A 26,964-nucleotide genomic window follows, 5' to 3' on the forward strand; every position below is an offset into this window, starting at 1 on the left:
ACAAAACTCTTGCAATTTTTGTGGGAGAAATATAGCTTTTACTGACTTACCTAGGCATGCAAGAATGTCTTCTACACCGTCAGGAGTGCCACCTTCCCTATATTTTTGTTTGGAAGTGGATCCAAGATTGTTTGATGTCTCTTTCCTCGTAAATTTGATGGATAAGTAGCAGCTATCACGCAGTATGTCCGTCTCCCAAATGTCCCTTATCTATATATAAGGGACATATATAGATAAGGGAAAAGGTGATTCAAACGTTTCAATGAAATTGTCTATTTCATTGTTATAATGCATTACGGGCACAATTCGACTTGATGATGATTCCATGTCCTGCATAAACTCTCTCCCGCTTATGTTCTTGTAGGATCTTAACATACGGGGCATACTCATTATAATGTTGCAATCTCCTAGCAGCATTTCCAATTTGTTTGGAAAATGGTCGGAAAATGACGGTAAAGTGGAAACTTTAAAATTTGGCAATGCATTATCTAGGTCGAGATAAGAAGAACCGTTGAAAAAACAGATGTGCTGTAAATCCAAAGAATTATCTTCAATCCACCTATGCATTATTTTCCCGTTGCTGTTTTCTACATTATCGCTCCAAGACTGGCTTTTAGATTTCAAATCTCCTCTGTTTACGAAACTGTCAACATTTCTACTCAGTGAAGTAGTTTTTCTAGATCAAATTCTATCCTTAGTGGGGAAAAGTATAAGGGATATATATATAAAGGGTGATTTTTTTGAGGTTAGGATTTTCATGCATTAGTATTTGACAGATCACGTGGGATTTCAGACATGGTGTCAAAGAGAAAGATGCTCAGTATGCTTTGACATTTCATCATGAATAGACTTACTAACGAGCAACGCTTGCAAATCATTGAATTTTATTACCAAAATCAGTGTTCGGTTCGAAATGTGTTCATTCACCGTAACGTTGCGTCCAACAGCATCTTTGAAAAAATACGGTCCAATGATTCCACCAGCGTACAAACCACACCAAACAGTGCATTTTTCGGGATGCATGGGCAGTTCTTGAACGGCTTCTGGTTGCTCTTCACTCCAAATGCGGCAATTTTGCTTATTTACGTAGCCATTCAACCAGAAATGAGCCTCATCGCTGAACGGTGAATGAACACATTTCGAACCGAACACTGATTTTGGTAATAAAATTCAATGATTTGCAAGCGTTGCTCGTTAGTAAGTCTATTCATGATGAAATGTCAAAGCATACTGAGCATCTTTCTCTTTGACACCATGTCTGAAATCCCACGTGATCTGTCAAATACTAATGCATGAAAATCCTAACCTCAAAAAAATCACCCTTTAGAATCAAGCAATATTCTTCTACGTGAGTTTTTTGAAGCAAAACGCAATGTCAATATTGTTGCACAAATCAACTTGGTGACTTGTATCAATAAGAGATCTAACATTAAAGGTCAGCAGCTTCAACGAACTATGGGTCATAACTAGATTTGACTTTGTAAAAGCGATGGAAGAATTCTGTCTTTGCCTCCGACTTTGCCACATTTATAATTGGCTAAGAATATATTTATTTCTTGCTCCAAGGAGAGCTCCCCAGATTCCATAAAGACAGATGCATGTGTTATAAATTCTTCTTAATCGGGTTTGTTGGGTATATGTTAAACTTGACCTATCTGAAACAGGTGTGAAAATGTTTGTCCAGGAGTAAACATGGATGCACTCAATGCTCTATTATCGTTGTTTTAGCAATTTAGCCAAGGCGATCCGTACATGTTGAGCAGCGACAATTTTTTTTTGTGCGGGATATCCTCTCCAGTTTGCTAGATGGTCAACTCATGAAAATGGGTTTTCTCATGAAGAATTTGATTTTGTAATCCATGAATGTTGCCAAAACTAGGATGTTTTTTCCAAGCTGCAATGAAACCAGAAAATTCCAGTGTCAATATTTTTTTTTTGGTGGAAAGCGGAGTCCTAAAATTGGTGACTTTGTCCACATTATTTGGCAATATAGGCCTTTTAATATTACCGATGTTTGCTTTAGCTCGCAATAAAGCTATCATTGATTTATGCACATTTATGTCTTGTAAAGAAAAATATGGTATTGCTGCCTCTAATTTGTCAATGGCAACTTTGATATTGACGTTGTGTAAAAATATGGGTAGACAGCTTTAAATTTTTGGCTTTTGATCGCCATTGCCTGTTTGGAGTGTTTTAGTCACATTCGCCTGCGGTTTGCGTGCGATGTCAAGGTCTGTAGACTCCAAGTATACCAATTTGAATCTGATTGTTGTTGTCATTGTTTGCCAATTTTTCCGACTAACTGGAAATCTCTATGTTGATAGGTGATAAAAACTCGTGGATCATTTGTCTTTTACGGTAATTCGTTAGTGTCAATCTGTTGCTTTTATCCTCCGATGAAGGTTGTTGATTTATATTTGTGGTGTAGTTTACAATAGCCGGTGGTCAATGGTGGGAAGTTGACGCCTAAGTAAGTAAGAAAGCCAGGTATCTAAATCGCAATTTATGCAGGCCTTGTCGTTGATTTTCAAAAAAGGGTTTCATCAGCTCCTTACTTTGAGCCACTTTACAATTACTGGAAAATTAACCCTTTTAAAGCGCTTATCATGTTCGAATTAAAGGCATTTAAATACAAAGTAAAAACTTTATTGAAAATGTATTAATTAAATTAGGAATACTTTGTAGACGACAGTTTTTTAGTCGCTCATCTTTTTGAAATGTATTTTTACAGACAAAAGTTCTCCAGCGATGACGTATAATAAGTTAGTAAAATCTGAAATTATTATAAATATAACAAATAACATATAACATATAATGGCATTACTTGAGGAGATTTTCTAAAGTTAGGTAAAAACCTTTACCCATTTCATTGGCAATTTTCTTTTTCCCGTCACCGTTTTAAGTAAGCGTCCGCTTAGCACGAGGTTTAGAATTCAACTAAAGAAATGACATTTATTTTTCTTTGATGACGAAATATTTTGTTTTGTTTATTTCACACACGATAAATACGCTACTTTTTGTGTCCATGACCCCGAGTATACCAGCTCCTTACGAATGAAAAATCAGAACTAACTCAGGCCTTATACACAGAACATATTGCCATTTAAGTCATAAAACAAGCCTGAATTCGGTGATCACCTTCCTCATTCCGCCGCTGGGTAAGTGACTGAAAAATTTATGTGTTTGTGTACAGGTGTGTGACGATGTACCCAGAGGCAAAGTGCATAACTTATAAACCCGGGTAAGTGGTGCTGGAGGCCTTCTTTACCCATTCCATGCTTCTTTCCATTTAACATAGCACGACATTGGGAAGCTAGGCCTTCCACGGCCTTAACGACACCTGTCTGAAGAAGAACAGATCTTCCACAATGCTGCAAAACACAGGCAGTAATAACTGCTACTTAAATAATACCTTAGGGAATTTGTTTAAAATAAGGCTTATTTCGGTCATTTAAAATTAAAGAAGTACGAAAGGCCCAAAAATAGTTGCAATGTTAGAGGCCTTCAATGTTAGACCTTCCAGAATGTTTCTAAAACAAGACATTCATACGCCATACATGCAAAAAATTGAACCATATGAAAAGTATATGTATTTTTATACCCTCCACCATAGGATTCGTCATTCTGTTTGTAACTCCTCGAAATATTCATCTAAGACCCCATAAAGTATATATATTCTTGATCGTCATGACATTTTAACTCGATCTAGCCATGTCCGGCCGCCTGTCTGTCGAAAGCACGCTAACTTTTGAAGAGGTAAAGCTAGCCGCGTGAAATTTTGAACAAATGCTTCTTATTAGTGTAGGTCGGCTGGGATTGTAAATGGGCTACATCGGTCCATGTTTTGATATAGCTTCCATATTAACCGATCTTGGATCTTGACTTCTTGAGCCACTAGAGGGCACACTTCTTCTACGATTTGGCGGAAATTTTGCAAGAGGTGCTTTATTATGACTTCTAACAACTTTGCTGAGTATGGTTGAAATCGGTCCATAACCTGATATAGCTGTCATATAAACCGATCTGGGGTCTTGATTTCTTGAGTGTCTAGAGGGCGCAATTCTTATCCGATTTGGCTGAAATTTTGCACGACGTGTTAAGTTATGGCTTCCAATAACTTTGCTAAGTATACTTTAAATCGGTCCATAACCTGATATAGCTCCCAAATTAACCCATCTTGAATCTTGACTTCTAGATGGCACAGTTCTTATCCGATTGGAGTGAATTTTCGCATAAGGTGTTTTGTTATGACTTCAAACAACTATGTATGGTTCAAATCGATAGATAACCTAATATGGCTGCCATTTAAACCGATCTGGGATCTTGACTTCTTGAGCGTAATTATTTTCCGATTTTGCTGAAATTTTGAACAACGGCTTCTCCTATGACCTTCATCATACGTGTTAAATATGGTCCGAATCGCTCTATAGCCTGACACAGTTATATCGAAATATGTTCCGATTTGTACCAAATACTAATAAGTATAATTCAATTGTGCATAACAAAATAGTAATCTTTTCAGTAGCTATATCTATAAATACGTCACGGATATCGAAAAGCCTAACATAAGTCACTGTGTTAAATTTCAGTGAAATCGGATTATAAATGCGCCTTTTATGGGACAAAGACTTTAAAAATCGAGATATCGGTCCACATGGCAGCTATATCCAAATCTGGACCGATTTGGGACAAATTACAAAAAATGTCGAAGAGTCTAACACAAAGCACTGTCCCAAATTTCGGCGAAATTGGACAATAAGCGCCTTTCATAGGCCCAAAACCTTAAATCCATAGATCAATCATATGTCAGCTATATTCAAATCTGGACCGATCTGGGTCTGGGTCTGGGAAGAAGGTCGTCAAAGAGCCTAACTAAACTCACTGTCTCAAATTTCAACGACATCGGACAATGAACGCGTCTTTTATGGCCCCAAAACCTAAAACCTAGATATCGGTCTATATGGCAGCTATATCTAAATCTGGACCGATCTGTGCGATATTGCAGAAGTACGTCAAGAGGCTTAACTTAACTCACTGTCCCAAATTTCGGCGACATCGGACAATATATGAGCATTTTATGGTCCCAAAACCTTAAATCAAGAAATCGGTCTATATGGCAGCTATATCCAAATCTGAACCGATCTGAGCCAAATTGACCAAGGACGACGAAGACCCTAATACAACTCACCGTCCCAAATTCGGTAAATAAATGTGGCTTTTATGGGCCTAACACCATAAATCGGAGGATCGGTCTATATGGCAGCTATATCCAAATCTTGACCGATCTGGGCCAAATTGACGAAGGATATCGATGGGCCTAACGCAATTCACTGTCCCGAATTGCATTAAAATCGGATAATAAATGTGGCTTTGTGGGCCTAAGACCCTAAATCGGAGGATCGGTCTATATGGCAGCTATATTCAAATCTGGACCGATCTGCGCGAAATTGACGAAGGATGTCGAAGGACCTAACACAACTCACTGTCCCAAATTTAAGCAAAATCGGATAAGAAACGTGGCTTTTATGGGCTTAAGACCCTAAATCGGAGGATCGGTCTACATGAAAATGGGACAGCAGCTATATCCAAATCTGAACCGATCTAGGCCAAACCAAACAAGAATGTCGAGGAGCCTAACGTAACTAACTGTCTCAAATTTCTGAAATCTGATAATAAATGTGGATTTAATGGGCTTAAGACCATAAATCGGCAGATCGGTCTATATGGGGGCTATATCAAGATATAGCTCAATATAGCCTATCTTCGAACTTAACCTGCCTATGGACAAAAAACAGAATATGTACAAAGTTTCAGCTCAATGTGAATACTAAATCATCACTCTATGAATTTGACATATTTGGGTCAAATTTGATTAACCTGATATTGCCATATGGCAACGCAAAAATTTTCCAGATTTTTAACTATGAAATTGCAACGGTTTTACATTAAGAGGTAAGTCTGCATGCTGTGACAGGTAAGAAGTTCGTATTCCAAACAAGTGGACTTTTGACATGTTTGAAATAGTTTATGTCGAAAACTATATCATAAAAAATCGTTAAAATAGAAATTTACCAAAAAGTTTTAGGGTTATTTGGGTTAAATAAGTTGGGTTAATCTGAACCAACCTTTAGAAGTACGAACAGACAATTTTTTCGCTTTATGCCAACTCTCCAATAACAATCAAAGCAGATGCTCATGAAAGCTTCTAACCACATGGAAACTCCCATGCGTTCAACCTTGTCTAACCCGCATTTAGTTAAAAAACGTCGACATCATTCCAGTAGAAAATTCTATTTTACCCTTTACCCTGGAGCAGATGGAATGGGTGGAATTTTCTTAACCAAATCATCGCCAATGATTGTGCACATTTGCAGAACTGTAACAAAGTAAATGCTGCTGGTTCCGATAATTCTTTATTTGCTCTGCTCAATAAAGTGTGAATAAATAATCGTTACTGTGGCTGAGTACCAGTCCTCAATGTTTTTTCTTCAGCTTCCAATGCTTTTGGCTGTTGCATGTAATCGTATTTAATGCTTGAGCTCATATTCAGTGGCAAACGAATGCGACCCTTGACATTGACTTTGCAAAAAAGTAAATTACAAGCGAAAGTAACCACCATCTCGGCACGAATAAGGGAGATCCAATGAAATTGCACTTCTGGGAAATAAGAAAACTTCAAAAGTCATAAAACTTTGGGAATTCCTATTGTTTGCGTGTTGCTCCAATTCAAAACTTGGCTTTAATTAAATTTTAGTCGTAATTTCGTTCACCCGCCAAAACGTTGCAAGTCACATTTTAACTTCGCTTTCAAATTAACGATGTTTTCGAAGCTGAACCCTGCGCCACCAATATCCTCTCAGATCATGCAAAGTCGCTTATCGGAAGTGAAACAATTCCATTGCATAAATCAAAATTTGACTACCCGCTGAGTTTGGAACTACCCCTTATTGAATGGAGATTCTACGTGTGGAAATCAACTCATAAAAAAATAATAGCAACAATGCCAGGAGGATAAAACTAAAGAGGTCTCAATGAAAAAAATAAATAATGCCAAAATTTATTAAATAAAAAACTGTCAAAACGTTTTACCCAAGTATATAATTGCAATCTTACCAACAACAAAAAAACAAAGAGGCATAAAAAGCGAACGAAACGAATGTCGCTTCACATGGTCCAGTAATGCCGACTGATTCGAGCCCCACTTTGTCGAATGGTTTTTGGTACGGTGACGATCGAATGAAATGTATTTCACGCCCTACGCACTACGTCTCCAGACATAGGAAAAAAGTTTCAATAAATTGGCCGTCAACCCGGTTGTCCTATTTCTAAGACCCGTTACCTTTGTACTAATGCTCTTCATAGGTTTCAAAGGATTTGTAATGAATGCTAAGAAAAATATTTGGATCCTCAAATAGATCTTGACACAGAAGAACTAGCGATTTTTTTGCCGATATTCTTTTAAAACTACCTACATGAAACCACCTACTCATTGTCTTCCATGGTTTGTCCATTTAAGATAAACCCTTGCGGTGTGATCTCTAACAGAAGATTAACCTATGACGAAGTCTTTAAAGCATTGCACGGAAGTGTGAGCGCGTCCAAAAGGTATTTCTTCCGTAGTATTGAGGATCTGTGCAGCTTTGTTGTATATTCTCTTAACGGATTGAGTTAACATCTCTTTAGGCTCCTAACGTTTTTCTTCTCTATAGAAGGTAGTTTAAAATACATCGCTTAAAAGGAAAGAAAGTAGACGTAACGTGGAGAAGTATAGAATTCCAGAACTTAATGCTACTTTAAAACTTTTTGGGAAATTGGTGACTATGACTATGTGCAAAAAGTTCAATGATCTGAACGTTTCCTGATAAGTCTCATGGCAATGTTGCCCGCTCCTGTTCAAATGGTCCAATTTTGCATCACTGTCGTTGAAGGTCGTCTTTGAATAAAAATTAACCAATGATGCTACCAGTCCATAAACCATACCAAACTGTCTTTCGCGATGCATAGATAACTCTTGTACGGTGAGTGGATATTCTTCACCCCAAATGCGACAATTTTGCTTGTTTACTCATCCATTTAGCCAGAAACTAGTCTATCGCTGAGCACATTTTTTTGATAAAACAGTAGACATCCATCCAAATGGTGTCATGGAGCACGAATTTTGTTAATAAATTTCAACGATTTTTATTCGTTGCTCATTAAAGAGATTCTCCATGTTTAAATGGGGAGTACACTGTAACTTTATACTTTCACAGATGATGTTTGGATACAACTTTCAACCAGAGCTGTTACCACTTAAAACTTAGCTCATAAAAATCACTGTTTATTTAGTTAAATTACATAGAGCTGAATCTGTCCAGCAACAATTTCTTAACTCCATTTTATGTTTTAATTTCCGGCTCACTCTGCTTTAATGTATCCCTTTGAAGCATTATCCTTGTTATCCAGCTTCAGTCTCCTCAATTGTTTCAGTTCCCTTATCACTCTTCTGCATCGTTCTCATTCATTCTAAACACCAGTTCCTCCAGCCCCCTGCCCTACAAAAGTGTTTTCACGTTTATAATTTTTTGGTTTCTTCTCTACTGCCTTTGGCTTGTCTGTTTGACTTTTCTGGACTAGCTTCATACCTTTACTAGTTAAGTTCCAGTACGATATCATCCTAGCTCATCTCCAGCCACCTATCAAATCGATATGATAATCTTATATATAACAAGTAAAAGCGTGCTAAGTTCGGCCGGGCCGAATCTTATATACCCTCCACCATGGATCGAATTTGTCGAGTTCTTTTCCCGGCATCTCTTCTTAGGCAAAAAAGGATATAAGAAAAGAGTTGCTCTGCTATTAAAACGATATCAAGATATGGTCCGGTAAAATGTCAGCCAATTCGTATAAGAATTGCGCCCATTGCGGCTCACGAAATAAAATAGAGAGAACGATTTATATGGGATCTGTATCGGGCTATAGACCGATTCAGACCATAATAAACACGTTTGTTGATGGTCATGAGAGGATCCGTCGTACAAAATTTCAGGCATATCGGATAATAATTGCGACCTCTAGGGGTCAAGAAGTCAAGGTCCCAGATCGGTTTATATGGCAGCTATATCAGGTTGTGAACCGATTTGAACCTTATTTGACACAGTTGTTGAAAGTAAAAATAAAATACGTCATGCAAAATTTCAGCCAAATCGGATAGGAATTGCGCCCTCTAGAAGCTCAAGAAGTCAAATCCACAGATCTGTTTATATGACAGCTATAAAAAAAATTTCATTCTGATCGGATAAGAATTGCGCACGCTAGAGGCTCAAGAAGTCAAGACCCAAGATCGGTTTATATGGCAGCTATATCAGGTTATATACCGATTTGAACCATACTTGGCACAGTTGTTGGATATCATAACAAAACACGTCGTGCAAAATTTCATTCCAATCGGATAAGAATTGCGCACTCTAGAGGCTCAAGAAGTCAAGACCCAAGATCGGTTTATATGGCAGCTATATCAAAACATGGACCGATATGGCCCATTTACAATACCAACCGACCTACACTAATAAGAAGTATTTGTGCAAAATTTCAAGCGGCTAGCTTTACTCCTTCGGAAGTTAGCGTGCTTTCGACAGACAGACGGACGGACGGACGGACGGACGGACGGACGGACGAACGGACGGACGGACGGACGGACATGGCTAGATCGACATAAAATTTCACGACGATCAAGAATATATATACTTTATGGGGTCTCAGACGAATATTTCGAGTAGTTACAAACAGAATGACGAAATTAGTATACCCCCCATCTTATGGTGGAGGGTATAATAAAATGAAATGAAAAAGATTTAAATTTTTGGAAAGACAATGAGAAGAAATTACAATATTGCAGCCAGATAAAATACCTCAAATAGTCAAAACACCTGACCGACAGTGACAGGCAAACATAAATAATACCAGAAAACTCCACAGATCACGCGGGGTATGTTGTTGTTGTGCTTCAAAGAATAATAGCACACAAGTGATGGAATACTGTTGTTGTGTATACTACAGCAAAGTATGTAAGCATGAGACAAATGATGTTGTGGCAGTCAATGCCACGCGTATACAAGTTGTCCAAAAATAGAATACATTTTGACACATGCAGATTTAAGCAAGTTTCCTCAATGAGATATTTAAAAGTAACCAAACGGAGATGTTGTGTCCCAGTGGATGTTGCAGTCTATGTACAAGTAAGAAGTGCTAAGTTCCGTCGGGCCGAATCATGGAAATCCACCACCATGGATTGTACTTAAATTTGAACCAACGAACTTAGTAAAAAGGCACAAAAAATCAAGATTTGGCCGTAGAAAACTCATAGGGAGGTGGGTTTATATAGGAGCTATATCAGATTATAGAACGCTCAAGAGGATGGTACGAATGTTAGACCGGAAGTTGGGAGGCATAACAAAACACTTTGTGCAAAATTTCATCCAAATCGGACAACAATTGCTACTTCCAGATGCTCAAGATCTCAAATCGGGAGATCGGTTTATAAGGGAGCTATATCAGGTTATAAGCCGATTCGCTCGTATTTGACACGGTTGTGGGAAGTCATAGCAAAACACGCAAAATTTCAGACAAATCGGACGACAATTACTGTTCCCAGAGGCTCAAGATCTTAATTCTGAGGTCGGTTTTTATGGCTACTATATCCAAATCTGAACCGGTATTTCCTATTTGCAATCCCCAATGACCTACATCAACCTAAAATGCCCGGCACGCGATAGCTGTGAGCACCACACAGGCTGGGACTTGGAGGTCTGATTTGTTTTTAACGCAGTCCCCAGGTTGCTGATAGTGGAATGCTCCATACGGATTTGCTGCAACGACAATTAGCGGTATCGGGCGGAAAGTCTCAGTAAGAGGCCGGGTGGCACTGGCTCTTGCATATATACTAAACGCCTACACAGAAAAAATCACTGCAAAAAAATAATTAACACTTTTATTTGTATATAAAAAGAGTTGGTGCTCAACAATCTTGGTAATTGAAAAATTGATATTAGTTTTTTAAGTGTGCCTGTTGATACTTGACAGAGAAAATTTTGAAAACTCAAGGATTTCAACAAATTTATTTTTTGAGTTAGTTGTTTATAAGAGACATTTTTTCAACAAACAATATACACATGTTGTCGTTAAAAAAATACATTTGTTTAATAGCAAATCTACAACTCACCAACAAATATTTAATAATGTTTAGCGCTCAACAAACTATGTACAAACTTTATTGTTGAGAATACATTTTATTTGTTGACTTGCTTAGCGAATGATTGCTGACGCCCAATTTGTACATAGGGTTGCTAACATTTTGATTTGATTTGTTTCAGCAAAATTGACAAATTTCGTAATTGATTTTTCAACAAAAGTTGTTATTTTTTAAAAAAAGCGTGCTAAGTTCGGCCGGGCCGAATCTTATATACCCTCCACCATGGATCGCATTTGTCGAGTTCTTTTCCCGGAATCTCTTCTTAGGCAAAAAAGGATATAAGAAAAGAGTTGCTCTGCTATTAAAACGATATCAAGATATGGTCCGGTTCGGACCACAATTAAATTATATGTTGGAGACCTGTGTAAAATTTCAGCCAATTCGTATAAGAATTGCGCCCATTGGGGCTCACGAAGTAAAATAGAGAAAGCGATTTATATGGGATCTGTATCGGGCTATAGACCGATTCAGACCATAATAAACACGTTTGTTGATGGTCATGACAGGATCCGTCGTACAAAATTTCAGGCATATCGAATAATAATTGCGACCTCTAGGGGTCAAGAAGTCAAGATCCCAGATCGGTTTATATGGCAGCTATATCAGGTTATGAACCGATTTGAACCTTATTTGACACAGTTGTTGAATGTAAAAATAAAATACGTCATGCAAAATTTCAGCCAAATCGGATAGGAATTGCGCCCTCTAGAAGCTCAAGAAGTCAAATCCCAAGATCTGTTTATATGACAGCTATATCAGGCTATAGACCGATTTAAACCATACTTGGCACAGTTATTGGATATCATAACGAAATATTTCGTGCAAAATTTCATTTCAATCGGATAAGAATTGCGCACTCTAGAGGCTCAAGAAGTCAAGACCCAAGATCGGTTGATATGGCAGCTATATCAGGTTATGAACCGATTTGAACCATACTTGGCACAGTTGTTGGATATAATAACAAAACACGTCGTGCAAAATTTCATTTCAATCGGATAAGAATTGCGCACTCTAGAGGCTCAAGAAGTCAAGACCCAAGATCGGTTTATATGGCAGCTATATCAGGTTATGGACCGATTTAAACTATGCTTGGCACAGTTGTTGGATATAACAACAAAACACGTCGTGCAAAATTTCATTCTGATCGGATAAGAATTGCGCACGCTAGAGGCTCAAGAAGTCAAGACCCAAGATCGGTTTGTATGGCAGCTATATCAGGTTATGGACCGATTTAAACTATACTTGGCACAGTTGTTGGATATCATAACAAAACACGTCGTGCAAAATTTCATTCCAATCGGATAAAAATTGCGCACTCTAGAGGCTCAAGAAGTCAAGAACCAAGATCGGTTTATATGGCAGCTATATCAAAACATGGACCGATATGGCCCATTTACAATACCAACCGACCTACACTAATAAGAAGTATTTGTGCAAAATTTCAAGCGGCTAGCTTTACTCCTTCGGAAGTTAGCGTGCTTTCGACAGACAGACGGACGGACGGACGGACGGACGGACGGACGGACGGACGGACGGACGGACGGACGGACGGACGGACGGACGGACGGACGGACGGACGGACGGACGGACGGACGGACGGACGGACGGACGGACGGACAGACGGACGGACATGGCTAGATCGACATAAAATTTCACGACGATCAAGAATATATATACTTTATGGGGTCTCAGACGAATATTTCGAGTAGTTACAAACAGAATGACGAAATTAGTATACCCCCCATCTTATGGTGGAGGGTATAAAAATCAATTTGTGTTTGTTTGTTGGTGTGTTCCTCATAGACTCAGAAACGGTTGCACCGATTTTCTTGAAATTTTCACAGATGGGCATAATGATCCCATGGTGAGAATAGGGTACTACATTTTTTGATATCTGAAGAGGAGGTGGACCCTCCCCCTTACCCTAATTTTCGGAAACGCCAGATCTCGGAGATGGGTGGTGCGATTTAAGCGAAGTTTTGTGGGCTCTCATATAGTACACTAAAAGTAAAAAATTTGGTATCCAAATTTCGGATGGGGTACCTCCCCATTACCCCAAAAACACAACGAAAATCAAAAGTGGACCCATAAGGACAATATGGGTATCAAATGAAAAGTATGCGGGAGTAGATAACGAATCTGGCATACAAATTCATGTCGAAGTATTGGGGGTCATCCCACCCCCACAAAAACGCCAATCACGGATGCATGGGACTCGGTTTTTGAAAAATGGCAGAACCGATTTTCTCGAAATTTTCGCATATTGTTTATGTTGGTCTGAAAGGAAACATAGGCTATATAATTTTTCGGTAACACAACCCACTCAATATGGATTTGATAACCATATTTGAGTCGAAATGCCTCCCCTAAAAAGCATTTCTCATTACCCTACTTTCAAAAATAACAGATCTCGGAGATTGGCAATGCGATTCGTTCGAAATTTTTTGCACTCTTACAGTCACCCAAAATAAAACATGGTTTCTAATGTTGTAGACTGGTGCCGCGTGGGCAGCCCAAAACACTCCAAATAGATATATAGACCAATCACGACAATACAGAGCTATGAGTTTGGGGAGCCGACCCACTCCAAAATACCTCCCTATTATGTAAAAGCTCTTTGGGATGGAAATTTATATTCATTTTCGGGACAAAGACACTGGGGTCCACCCCACCGTCAAACACAACTTATTTACCGATCATGCCATTATGGGACTCATATGAAATCTCATATTTACTTATATGGCCAAGTGACCACCCCGAAATACGCCCTAAACCCGAAATATTTACAAATACGGTAATATGGGCCTAAAAAGATAGGCATTTGGGAGTAGAGTAAAATTTGCCCAGGAACCGAGCAGGGGCAAACTTCTCACACATCAATGAGTGCTTTCCGATTCAAGTTGCGTTTTTCAACGATAAGGGACCTTTTTTTTAGTCGAGTCGAACGGCGTGCAGCTGTGCGACACCTCTTTAGGGAGAATTTTTTACACGAGCATGCATGGCATGATAACTCGCAAATGTCGCCAGCATTAAGAGGGGATAACCACCGCTTTAAATTTTGTCCGAAGTTCCGCCAGGACTCGTACGCAGGCGTTCAGAGTCATAGGTGGACATAGGCTACAGTAGCACGAATTCGATATCCACATTCAGGGCGAAGTGCCCCCGCCCTAAAAAGATATTAGAGAGTTGAAGAAGGCGCGGCCGAGCGGGCCCTGTTCAGCTAGTACTACATAATAATATATTATGAAAAATAAAAAAATTAAGTTATACACACATAAATATTTTCCATGAAACAAATTTTGAAATATTTTTTTTCCTATCCAAACAATTCCAAATGCTTTGAAGTTTTATGTGATAATACTCAATAAGTAAAGAAACAAAATAAACAAGTAAAAGCGTGCCGGGCCGAATCTTATATACCCTCCACCATGGATCGCATTTGTCGAGTTCTTTTCCCGGCATCTCTTCTTAGGCAAAAAAAAAGGATATAAGAAAAGACTTGCTCTGCTATTAGAGCGATATCAAGATATGGTCCGGTTTGGACCTCAATTAAATTATATATTGGAGACCTGTGTAAAATGTCAGCCAATTCGAATAAGATTTGCGCCCTTTGGGGGCTCAAGAAGTAAAATAGAGAAATCGATTTATATGGGAGTTGTATCGGCCTATAGACCGATTCAGACCATAATAAACACGTATGTTAATGGTCATGAGAGAATCCGTCGTACAAAATTTCAGGCAAATCGGATAATAATTGCGACCTCTAGAGGCTCAAGAAGTCAAGATCCCAGATCGGTTTATATGGCAGCTATATCAGGTTATGAACCGACTTGTACTTTATTTGACATAGTTGTTGAAAGTAACAATAAAAAACGTCTTGCGAAATTTCAGATAAATCGGATAGAAATTGCGCCCTCTAGAAGCTCAAGATGTCAAGTATATATATACCCCCCATCTTATGGTGGAGGGTATAAAAAGTAATTTTCATATTTTATCGCTGTTTACACAATGCACATATAGTTATTTGTCTGTGATATTTTAAACAAAAGGATTGGGTAGTAACCCAATCAAAGACTGCAGAAGATCATTGTTCAATATCTCGTATACTAGCACCAACTAGGTAAATTCATTAAATTTTTTTTTCAACATCGACAATTTTCATCCTAGGAAATAGTTACTATATATTATTAAAATAACGAGTTTTTAGCTCGTCTTAACAGAGCGAAAAATACTTAAAAATTGAGCTGAACTGAGGAGGAATAAAAATGATTTCTGTTCTAGTGTGGTTTTTTCTCCGTCAGTTTGTATACCCACTGTTGCCTTAAAAAAAATATTGATATTGATCTGAAAGTCGGCGCAGATTGGTCTTTGCTGGGACAAAATAGACTATTTTTGTATATACCTGATCAAACAATCCGTTTTTAGAAATTTGTCTACTTTTCCAACTAGACCGGTGAGGCTTGTAATAAACTTAGCATTCCTTATTGGTCAATGTAGCGCACAACAAAAAAAAATCTAAGGGAGCTGTCAACCAGCCAAGAGCCCTGAATTTCCAACCTATCTTCAAATGGATGGCAACATGCAGAGTTAGTTGTGCCCTTGGGAAGGTTTCTTCCCATCCCTCTCCACTCTCGTTGAGTTCCCCGTCAACGTAATGTCTGTATACGTGTCAATTTATAGCCTAACAAAGATTACAATTTGCCATAAAAGAGAAGCACAACTGAATTAAAAACTGACAAAGTCAACAAGACCCACCCCAACCTCCTTCCAACTCTCATTCAAAAAGTATATCGAGAAACAAACACCCTTCTGGCGGGCCGTAGACATAAGCCAGCTGGTAGATGAATGTTGTACAGCAGCCAAATTACGACGACGTTCCCTGCAATAAAATGGCTCAGCAGGTTATAACCGCAAAGATCATTCCCGAATGTGGAGTGAGTTGCAACCGGGGTCCTCACTTCCATGGAAGTCTGGTTAAGTGTGAATGTTCAACCATCATATCTTAATTGAAGTTTGTTGCAAATGATTTCCTGCTTTTTTTACTTTTAATTTCAATTTTAAGTCATAAATAACGATTTTTATTATCAACCCCTGGAAGAAAATATTGCGTTCCTCTTCCACCATCATTCATTTCACTGCGCACACGGCGGAGAAGAACAAAAGTTTTTCGAAAATCCTATTTTCTTAAATAGACCATTTTGGAATTTTCGAATCTGTTTTGTAATTGCGTTGCTTTGTCATTGGCACGAATTTTTTAAATGTTTTTCGCGGTTTACCAAACGTATGCCACTTCAATTTGAGCATATTTTTCAAAAACCAAATTTATACACTTGCTATACCAAAGCTTCAGAATGTGTAAATAAGGCGGGAAATGTACAAACTATGATGGAATCTCCGCAGCCATTAAGTAGCTAGTAGCAGGGAGGGCAATAAAGGAAAAAAAATATTTGTAGAATATTGAATGACGCATCATAGACCGATTTGATGTCAACCGAGAGACAACATTTTCTTGCGAAAACCTTTAAGGCTAAACAATGAGACCTTCCATGATGAATATGGCAAGAAACGCGCTATGCTTTAAACAAATTTGCAAAAACAAAGATTATTCTTCTGGATGGTTGCGACACTTTCGGAAAATCGCAATTAATCAACTTTATTCTCAACAGGTTCTGCGGCTATATTTGCCAACAGTCTTATTAACAACAAATTGAAGTGATTTATTTAAATTGAACAAACAATAAAACATCACTGTTGGGCTTGTTAACCATGGGAATCTAATACTGTTCCTTAGAGTGTCCCATAAAACAAAAAAAAAGAATTTTTGAAACGCATATCCTAAATTTTTTTCTATTTCATTCCCAATGATCAAAATACGATATATTTATTACGGTGATCGTTTAATGATAACCTGTGCCGCTACGACGTCCAAAGTTGGATTGGTAAGCTAAGTATAATTATTACAAAACCACAAACCGTTTGTTATCACATGGCTGTGATAAAATGTGTAGTTGGAAATTCATGCTGATTCGGCTCAGACATGTCTGTTTGTCCACATATCCTTTCTGTGCTGTTTCGTTTATTTGTATTTGAGGTGGATATCGTATTTGTTATCCGAGCATCACGAAAATGTGCATATATGAATTCGGATTTAGATACAGCTTCCATATATATAATTCGCCCGATTTACACTTACAAGATTTGGAGGCCACAGTAGCGCAGGTGTTAGTATGTCCGCCTATGACACTGAAAGCCTGGGTTCGAATTTTGGTGAGAACATCAGAAAACAAGTAAGAGCGTGCCAAGTTCGGCCGGGCCGAATCTTATATACCCTCTACCATGGATCGTATCTGTCGAGTTCTATGCGCGGTATCTCTTTTTAGGCAAACAAAGAATATTGAGTTAGAACTGTTATGCTATTGGAGCTATATCATGTTATAGTCCGATTCGGACCATAAATGAATGCTGAGTCAAGCTATTAGATATTAGACAGGTATGTTAAAGGTCATGAGAGAAGCCGTTGTACAAAATTTCTGTTAAATCGGATGAGAGTTGCGCCCTCTAGAGGCTCAGGAAGTCAATATCCCAAATCTGTTTATATCGCAGTTATATCAGGTTATGTACCGATTTGCGCCGGACTTTGCACAATTGTTGGAAGTCATAACAAAACACCTCATGCAAAGTTTCAGCCAAATCTGATAAGAATTTCGTGTTCTATTGGCTCAAGAAGTCAAGATCCAATATCGGTATACATGACAGCTATACCAGATTATGAACCGATTTGAATCATACTTAGTACAGTTGTTGGAAGTGATACCAAAACACTACGTGCAAAACGTCAGTCAAATCAGACGAGAATTGCGCCCTCTAGAGGCTCAAGAAGTCAAGACCCAAGATCGGTTTATATGGCAGCTATATAAGGTTATGGACCATACTTGGCACAGTTGTTGGATATTGTAACAAAACACGTCGTGCAAAATTTCATTCCAATCGGATAAGAATTGCGCACTCTACTGGCTCAAGAATTCAAGACCCAAGATCGGTTTATATGGCAGCTATATCAAAACATGGACCGATATGGCCCATTTACAATACCAACCGACCTACACTAATAAGAAGTATTTGTGCAAAATTTCAAGCGGCTAGCTTTACTCCTTCAGAAGTTAGCGTGCTTTAGATCGACATAAAATTTCACGACGATCAAGAATATATATACTTTATGGGGTCTCAGACGAATATTTCGAGTAGTTACAATCAGAATGACGAAATTAGTATACCCCCATCTTATGGTGGAGGGTATAAAAATCAATTTGTGTTTGTTTGTTTGTGTGTTCCTTATAGACTCAGAAACGGCTGAACCGATTTTCTTGAAATTTTCTCAGATGGTGCATAATGATACCGTGGTGAAAATAGGGTACTACATTTTTTGATATCTGAAGGGGGGGCGGACCCTCCCCTTTACCATAATTTTAAGAAACTCCAGATCTCGGAGATTGATTGTGCGATTTAAGCGAAATTTTGTATGCTCTCATATAGTACCCTAAAAATAAAAATTTGGTATCTAAATTTCGGATGGGGTACCTAGGGGGGCTGCCCAACCCTAAAACCTACCAAACATATATTTACACCAATCACGACAATATGGGACTCAAATGAAAGGTATTTAGGATAAGAAAACGTATCTGATATCCAATTGTCGGACCAAGTGCTGGGGGGACCACCCCAAACACCAAAACACCCCTAAATCGGACATACTTACCGACCATGGCAATATGGGACTCAAATGAAAGGCATTTGCGAGTAGAATACGAATCTGATATCCAAATGTGGGACCACGTTTCTGGGGATCCACCCCTTCCTCAAAACACCCCCAATCTGGACTTATTTACTGACCATTGGAATATGGGGCTTAAATAAAAGGTATTTGAATGTAGAATACGAATCTGATATCCAAATATGAGACCAAGTGTTTGGGGGGCCGCCTCTCACCAAAAACATCCCCCAAAGGGGACAAATTTACGACCATAGCAATATGGGACTCAAATGAAAGGTCTTTGGGAGTAAAGCACGAATTTGATATGAATATTCGGGAAAAGTGTCTATGGGGCAACGCCACCCCCACAACACCACCCAAATATTAAGTATTTTCCGACTATTGCAATATAAGGCTCAAATAAGAGAGTTTTTAAAGTGGAACACGAATCCGATATATATTTTCAAGGCCAACTCACTGAGTGGCCGCCTATCCCCCAAAACACCCCCCAAGCCGGTCATGTTTGCCGGCTATAGAAATATGGGGCTCAAATTAAAGGTATGTCTGTCTAGCGGACGTCCCACCACCATAAAACCCCCAAATAAAGCATATTTGCTCACCAATACAATTTGGGTCCTAAAAAGAGTGGAACTAAATATTCATAGTTTTTAACGCCAATACCCCAAACCGGACATATTTGCTGACTTTTGCAATAAGGTGTTTAAATGAGATTAGAAAACGAATTTGATCTCCAATCTTGAGGGCAATGACAATATGTGGTAAAAATAAATGATATATAGATATATGAGAATAGAGCACGTTGCTGATATATTTTCCGACCTTAGTGTTTGGGGGACCACCCCAATCCCCAAAACACCCCTTAATCGGCCATATTTACCGACTATGTCAATGTGGAGCTTAAATGAAAGGTATTGGGGGGTACAGCAAGAATTGATACGTATTTTCGGGACCAATTTTCTGTGGGTCTACCCCTTTCCCAAAATACCCCACAAACAGCAATTTTTTAGTGACCATCGCAATATTGGGCTCAAATAAAGGTATTTGGGAATAGAATACGAATTTAATATTCAAATGTAGGACCATGTATTTATGACATCACCCCTTCCCCAAAGGGTTAAAATTTTTCGACCATGCCAATATGTGGCTCAAATGAAAGGTATTTGAGATTAAAAAAAGAATTTGAAAACCTATTTTGGGGCCATGTGTTTGGGGGACGCCTTATACTGTAAACTCCTCTTAAGCCAATGGCAATATGGGGTTTAAATAAATGGTATTTGAGAGAAGAGAACGATGCTGATATTTTTTCATGGCCAAGTATCCCCCGAAAACACCACTAAATTAGACATCATGAGAATATCGGTCTGAAATGAAGTATTTTAAGAATGGAGTACACCTTACATCCAAACATAAAGTTGTAGACCAATAAAGATCATATGTGATTCAGACAAAGGCACTTATATTGTTAAACTGTTAGTTAAGTTATCATGGTATTTCACTAAAAGATCTTTAATTGTCGAAAATAAATACTCCAAGAAAACTTTTGTTCCCTATAAAGTAATAGAAGGCGCAGCGGAGCGGGCCCGGGCCAGCTAGTATTTTATAAAATACAATATTAAAAGACAATCGATTTCAACTGGAAAATAGTAAAAATCACAACTACCAAGGAAGAACTTAAATAAACAACAGCTGTGATCATCTTTCCAACCAGCAGCTCAGTTAGATTAGGTGGGGTTGAAAAAAGGGTGCAGATATCAATCCGTCCCATGCCACTACGGACATACACCTAAGCCAGTAATCGGCTTGTTGTGCGCTCTAAATACAAAAAAGTAACCTCAACAAAGGCAATCTAAGTTAGGAATTCCGTGCTACTTACAAAATCCTCAATTGTTTTCCATGCCACTCCCCTAAGTTGGTTCATGTCTGGTATAACGTCCCCACCTAAGTGCCGGACGCGAAAGCTGGGCAATGACAAATGAAATGGTTCAACGTCTCATCATCTTTCCCGCATGCCCTATATATGCTACAATATCACTTGCCGCACCGATTTTACATAAGTGAGCTCGTAGTCCTATGTGTCTCGTCGCGATACCAATAGCTATACTGACCCCCTTCTTACTTCCCATTAGTAATAGCTTCTTCTTCTCATGATCTGGTTCGCCCATAGGATTTACGCCGTCCTACCGACCGTTTCGCTGTTCCACAGGGTTGCATGCGCAACCACGCACCTAACTCGGACTGCGTCAACCCGAAAGGCTTCGGGTTAACCAAGTTTATTGACGGTAGTCCACTAGCTTTCACTGCCAAATCGTTTGTCCTTTCATTCCCCCTTACTCCGTTATGGCTCGACACCCAAACGATGCCATCCTCAGAGAAGGCGTTAATCTCCTTCTTACACTGCAAGAGTGTTCGTGAAATCAACGTCATGGTTGTTATTGCCCTTATGGCAATTTTACTGTCGGTAAAGATGTTTACACTCGACGTAATAGCGTTTACACCACACCACCTCACGCATTCCGTGGTCGCCCGGATCTCCTCCTGTAGGACCGTATTATGGTCAGGTAGTCTAAAACAGATCTCAGTCCGTGGCTTCTCAATGTAAAACCCCCGACCCAATCTGTCCTCTAGCTTTGATCCGTCCGTGTAACATGATCTTCCAGATGGCAATACTAGGATTCCACCAATCCAAGACTGTGCCGATGGCAGCAGTGCCTCGCACTTGAACTTAAGGTTCATCTCAGGTATCCGATCGGAAACCTCTTCCCTTCCTTCCAGGTTTCCTATCGTCGCTTCGATTATACCGCGATGGTACGAGCTGCTCCCATTCACAATCCACTCTCCCATCGCCTTAAGTCTCATAGCCGCAGTTGCTGCCTCACACTTAACCTGTATGTCAATGGGTCGGAAATCTAAAATAGTCTTTAGTGGGCGTGATACAATCCACTCTCCCATCGCCTTAAGTCTCATAGCCGCAGTTGCTGCCTCACACTTAACCTGTATGTCAATGGGTCGGAAATCTAAAATAGTCTTTAGTGGGCGTGGTACTCATCGCTCCGCCTATGCCAAGACAACATGTTTTCTGAACCTGCTGTATGGTCCTTATGTTGCACTCTTTCTCCATAGCAGTACACCAAACTACTGAGGCGTAAGTAAGTATTTGTCTAATCACGCTCCTGTAGAACCAGTGGACTACCCTCGGATTCTACATAGTGCTCAACATCTCTGGACCTTCTCAGTATGCCCCTGAATCTGACACTTCCAATTCAATTTCCTGTCCAAGATCACAGCTAAGTATTTCACCTTGTCAGATATCGCAATCGTCTTATTGAGGAAACGTGGTACGTTAAATTGGCCCACCTTCGTCTTCGTAGTGAACAACCATATTTCAGTCTTCTCTGGGTTAACATTCTGACCTCTGGGTCTAGCCCAGTCATATGCCATGTGCAAGACCCTTTCGGCCCTTCTGCATAGCTGGTGCGGATCCTTAACCCTTAGAAGTATTATAATATCGTCTGCGTAGCAGACTGGCGCAAATGCCTCCACAGTCAGTAAGATCCAGGCATGCTGTGAAAATATTAGCCAGTTGGGGCTCCAGATAGTCTGCCTCTTTCTGTAGTAGTGCCGGAAATATTCCATTAGGTCCGAGTGACTTAAATGGTTTGAAGTTCCTCAAGGATTCATTTGCCATAAATTCCGTAATTATAAACCTTCGATCAACGTCATTATTCCAAGATTCCGGTATCTCCGTGAGTCCCTTCGTATCCTGTGAAAAATGGGTTTTTATCAAAAGCCTCAACATGTCCTCCGTTGTCTCTGCTCTCACTCCCATGTCGTCTACAAAAGTTTTAGTTTCGACATGGGGTTTTGAGAGAAACTTTTTTTTTCTTGGCGAAGTCATTAACGCCATGGACCTGTTCGCAGAAATGCTTCCAGAAGGCACGTTTTGTCACTCAGGTAATCTTATTGTATTCCTTGAGCCGTGTGTAACACACATCCCGATAAACATCCGCTTTTTTATGACATGCTCTGTTAAAATATCTGCGGACCTCTTCCCCAATTTTGCGAATCTCCCCGGTCATCCAGCGTTTTTCTTGGGCTGATTTCCTTTCCCGAAGAGGACAACTATCTTCGAATGACCCTACCAGTGCAGTCGTAATCCTGTTGACAATATCATCAATGCCTTCTAGGCTTGGAGAATCTAAATTATCTTGCCCAAGTCTTCTTCTGAGTAGCCTTCTATATTTTGTCCAGATGGTTTTCAACTTATTACGGAAGCTTATCGGATTCAGCGCCGGCCGTGCTATTCTAAACATAATGTAGCGATGGTCAGAGAATAAGTGTTCCATGGAGACCCTCCAATCCTGAAACTCATCGATTAGATTTTCGGAACATATAGTCACATCTAATGCCTCTCCCTAATCCTATTAAAAAATGTAGCGGTGTTACTATTATTAAGTGTTGTCAAGAACTTTGTCAGGGCTTGGCCCCGCTTAATAGTGTTGGCACTACCCCACGAAATGTGGTGAGAGTTCGCATCGAACCCTATTAGTACCTCATTTCCTTTTTGTTTTGCTTTCCTCACCAGCCGTTGCAGCACCGACGTGGGTGGCGGTGTCGGAGAGTCGAAAGTCTAATATATGATTCAAATTTTTATGTCAAATAACGCAGGTTCTCGGCGGAGTATCAGTGTTAGCATAAAATAATTGGTAGTTGATATGGTTCAGTCCAGAAACTTTTTTCCGGGTCGTCCAGGGCTCCTTAATTAAAGGAATATGAGTCTTGCCCTTCTGATTTCCTCCATCGATAGGCTGTATTGAGTTTCCATTCCCTGTATTGCCTGATGTTTCAATACTAGGATTGTTGCCTATCTTCCAAATCTTAAGTAAATGGGCTTCGTGGGAGTAGGTGATGGTACCATTGTCGGCTACCTGTCGTTAGACTGCTTGAGACTCCTGTCGCTGCGCTTCTTATTGTTTCAATATTAGGATCTTTACCTATCCTAGTCCTCCGAATCTTGATGTGGGTGATGGGTCCTTCGTCGGGTCTCTGTTTGTTAGGCGCCACAGCGCTGCCTAATATTTCAGTATTAGGATCTTTGCTTATCCTAGTCTTTCCAACATTGAGATAGGCTGTGATTGTCTTGTCGTCAGGCCCCTGGTCGTTGGGCGTATTGATTTACCTGCCACTGCATGGCCTGATGTCACAAAATGAGAATTTCTGCCCATCCTAGTGTTCCCAATCTCGAAAAAGACAGCCTTGCTTCCGTAGTGCGGCATGCCTTTAGCCTCAGCTAAACTCGTTAAGGAGACTTGATCAATGCCAACCACAAGGAGAGTTCCTTCCTCCTTCACCTCCGTGTGGAAGACCTCCCACTTCTCTGCGACCAAACCTTGGTTTGCTTGCCCAAGAATCCCAATATACGTTCCGTCGCAAATTTACTGCCCCGTCCCTTGATGAAGACCGTCGCCTTTGTGAACTGGGGATGTCCATCTTTCTCACCAGGTCGAGTTTTGCGCCCTCCCAGAGAGCGTGGATACCTCTGACGAGCTGTTGGACTGTATCAAAACATTCCGCCGATGCAAAACAGAGCGTAAAGATGTCCCCTTTATACTCGCAGCTCACCATTTGTATGGGTGGACCCTCTACAGAGTTCCATACGAAAGTTCGAAAATTCGATCGTTAACCAGCTTCTCCACTTGGGACCGATGATCTGGTGGAATCCTACCGGATACACAGCTGATATTGATGACTGCATAAATCAGCTCATATCTGTTGTTCTTCCTTGCCACTTTGGAGTAAAATGACGGCTCCTTACCATATTCATCGACCATCTTCCCCTTCCGTGATGGCTGTGGCCTCCTATTGGAAGTCACAGTTCTCCATGAAGACTCAAGTGCGCGCTTCCTTCGTTCCTGTTTCGACTTTGTCTACCTCCGCAGGACCCTGTCTATCTCCTTCGTCGTGCCCGGATCGTTTTCTCGGTCTGCTTATGAGCTTATCAAACCTATCGCTCACTTACTCTCGACTACAGATATTTTTTTTTTGAGGAGCGAAATGAAAACACCTCCGCTCCACTCAACGGCTACGATAATTTTCAGCAGCACAGTTAACATCTATTATATATTAGAAGTCGATTATATTTCGTTATTTAACGATTACGATACACGGCAGTACTGCCAAGTTGCAATATAAACTAAGCTCCTCAAATTATGCTTTGAGTTTTTCACAAATGAGCATTAAGCGACCGTTACAAACAACATCACCAGAAGAAAACGCAAATACATAGAAAAAAATCGCAATTTGAGCGAAAATAATCAAGACTTTTTCTTGGGGGAAATTGTGCAGTCTTCTGGATGAAAAATTCAAAGATGTTGCTAAAAGAGATGACTTGATCTCTTCGAAAGCTGAAGTAGAAGAATTAAGGCAGGAAAATGTGAAACTGAAGAAGGATATTAAACGATTATTCACTCGTTTATTTTTCAAACGACAATGATATCATCGTTGAAATCGCTTGGTTAAGAATCAAACATGCAAGCTCAAAACGTATTGGATGCCAATTACAACAAAAATGGCCAAAGCATCTTTATTCAAAGCTATTACACGGAAGAAAACAAAGTTCGGCTGGAAGAGCATTCCATCTTTATAGATGACAAACGCTTTGGTTGGTCAAATGGTAAAATATTGGCCCAAATAGAAAGTGATGCCACTTTTCTTAGAAACTTACTGGGTGAATGTGGCTGTGATTTTGAGGTCTGCTGCCGAAGAAATGGTTTTAGAAATAATAACTCCAATAATAGTTTTTATTCCTTACAATAGCAATTCGATTCCTGTTATTCAGTATCGTATAATGTCACTCACATAGAAAACTTTCTTAGATTCGGAAACTTTGTGAAATACCCTAATAATTTTGATGTTATTTTCTTATTGAGATTCCATTACAGGATATTGTTCGGCTTCAACCCATTGTTTAATGCTTTCTATTCAAAGAATAGTATAGCAAAAAACATTTAAAAGTCAGCAAAAGTGTGTTGTTGCTAGAAGCATTTGACTGGCTATCCGTATCGCGATTTCAATTTCGACCAACACATATCATGGTGCTTTACAACCATCCCAACTAGAGTAGATTGTAAAGCACACATCTGAATTTGAACAGGGTTCTTTAAGACGACTTGATTCACAAGCGCAATAGGAAATAGAAATAACAAATCAAATCTTACTTCCCTTATTCAAATTCAATTTATCCAACGATGCCAATAACAACAAACACAAACATCTTTTGCAAAACTCTTTTGTTCTTCGCACGGCGGTCGCTCAACGCACAGTGAGATGGGAAGAAAATAAGTGGAAATAACTCTGCCATTTTGGAACGGAAAGAGAAATCTTCAAGAAATTTACATGGTTGCATACTCCGATCTTCTTGTGGAATTTCCTGGGTCTTCTCCGGTTTGTGACGATGCAGGTTGGTATAGACCAACTGCCTTCGGGGTCAACGCTCAACTGATATGTATCGTTGTGCGCTAAAAAAAGATTGGTGAGGTCTGGCCAGGTGCAGCACTAGATTTAGTCAAAAAAGAAGATATTCCCTCAGATCCTGAATCCATACTTGGAAGACTAAGGGAATATAATCCCAATCTTTAAACCACCGACTGGAAGATTGGATGAGGCTGATGGTGACCGGAGACATGCAGTATTCGTACTAAACTCCGGCTGTCTCGCAGACCTCAACATGTCTGAAGGAGTTTTATCCTACGGATTCAACAAGTTGAAACTGAAGGTCTATAGAAGCGGTGGGTTTGGGGAATCAGGAGACGACTCAGCAGTTGTTGCTGAACACTTGCCTGTGGAACTGTCGAGCACATCGCTAAAGTCTGGCGGATTGCAGGAGACTGCCGCAATCGAGACAGGAGGGGATGGCATCGAAACGGGACCCGACAAGCCCTGTGTGGGTTTGCTAGAAAGTACTGTA

Source organism: Stomoxys calcitrans, chromosome 3, assembly GCF_963082655.1.
Source record: "Stomoxys calcitrans chromosome 3, idStoCalc2.1, whole genome shotgun sequence".
Lineage (NCBI taxonomy): Eukaryota > Metazoa > Arthropoda > Insecta > Diptera > Muscidae > Stomoxys > Stomoxys calcitrans.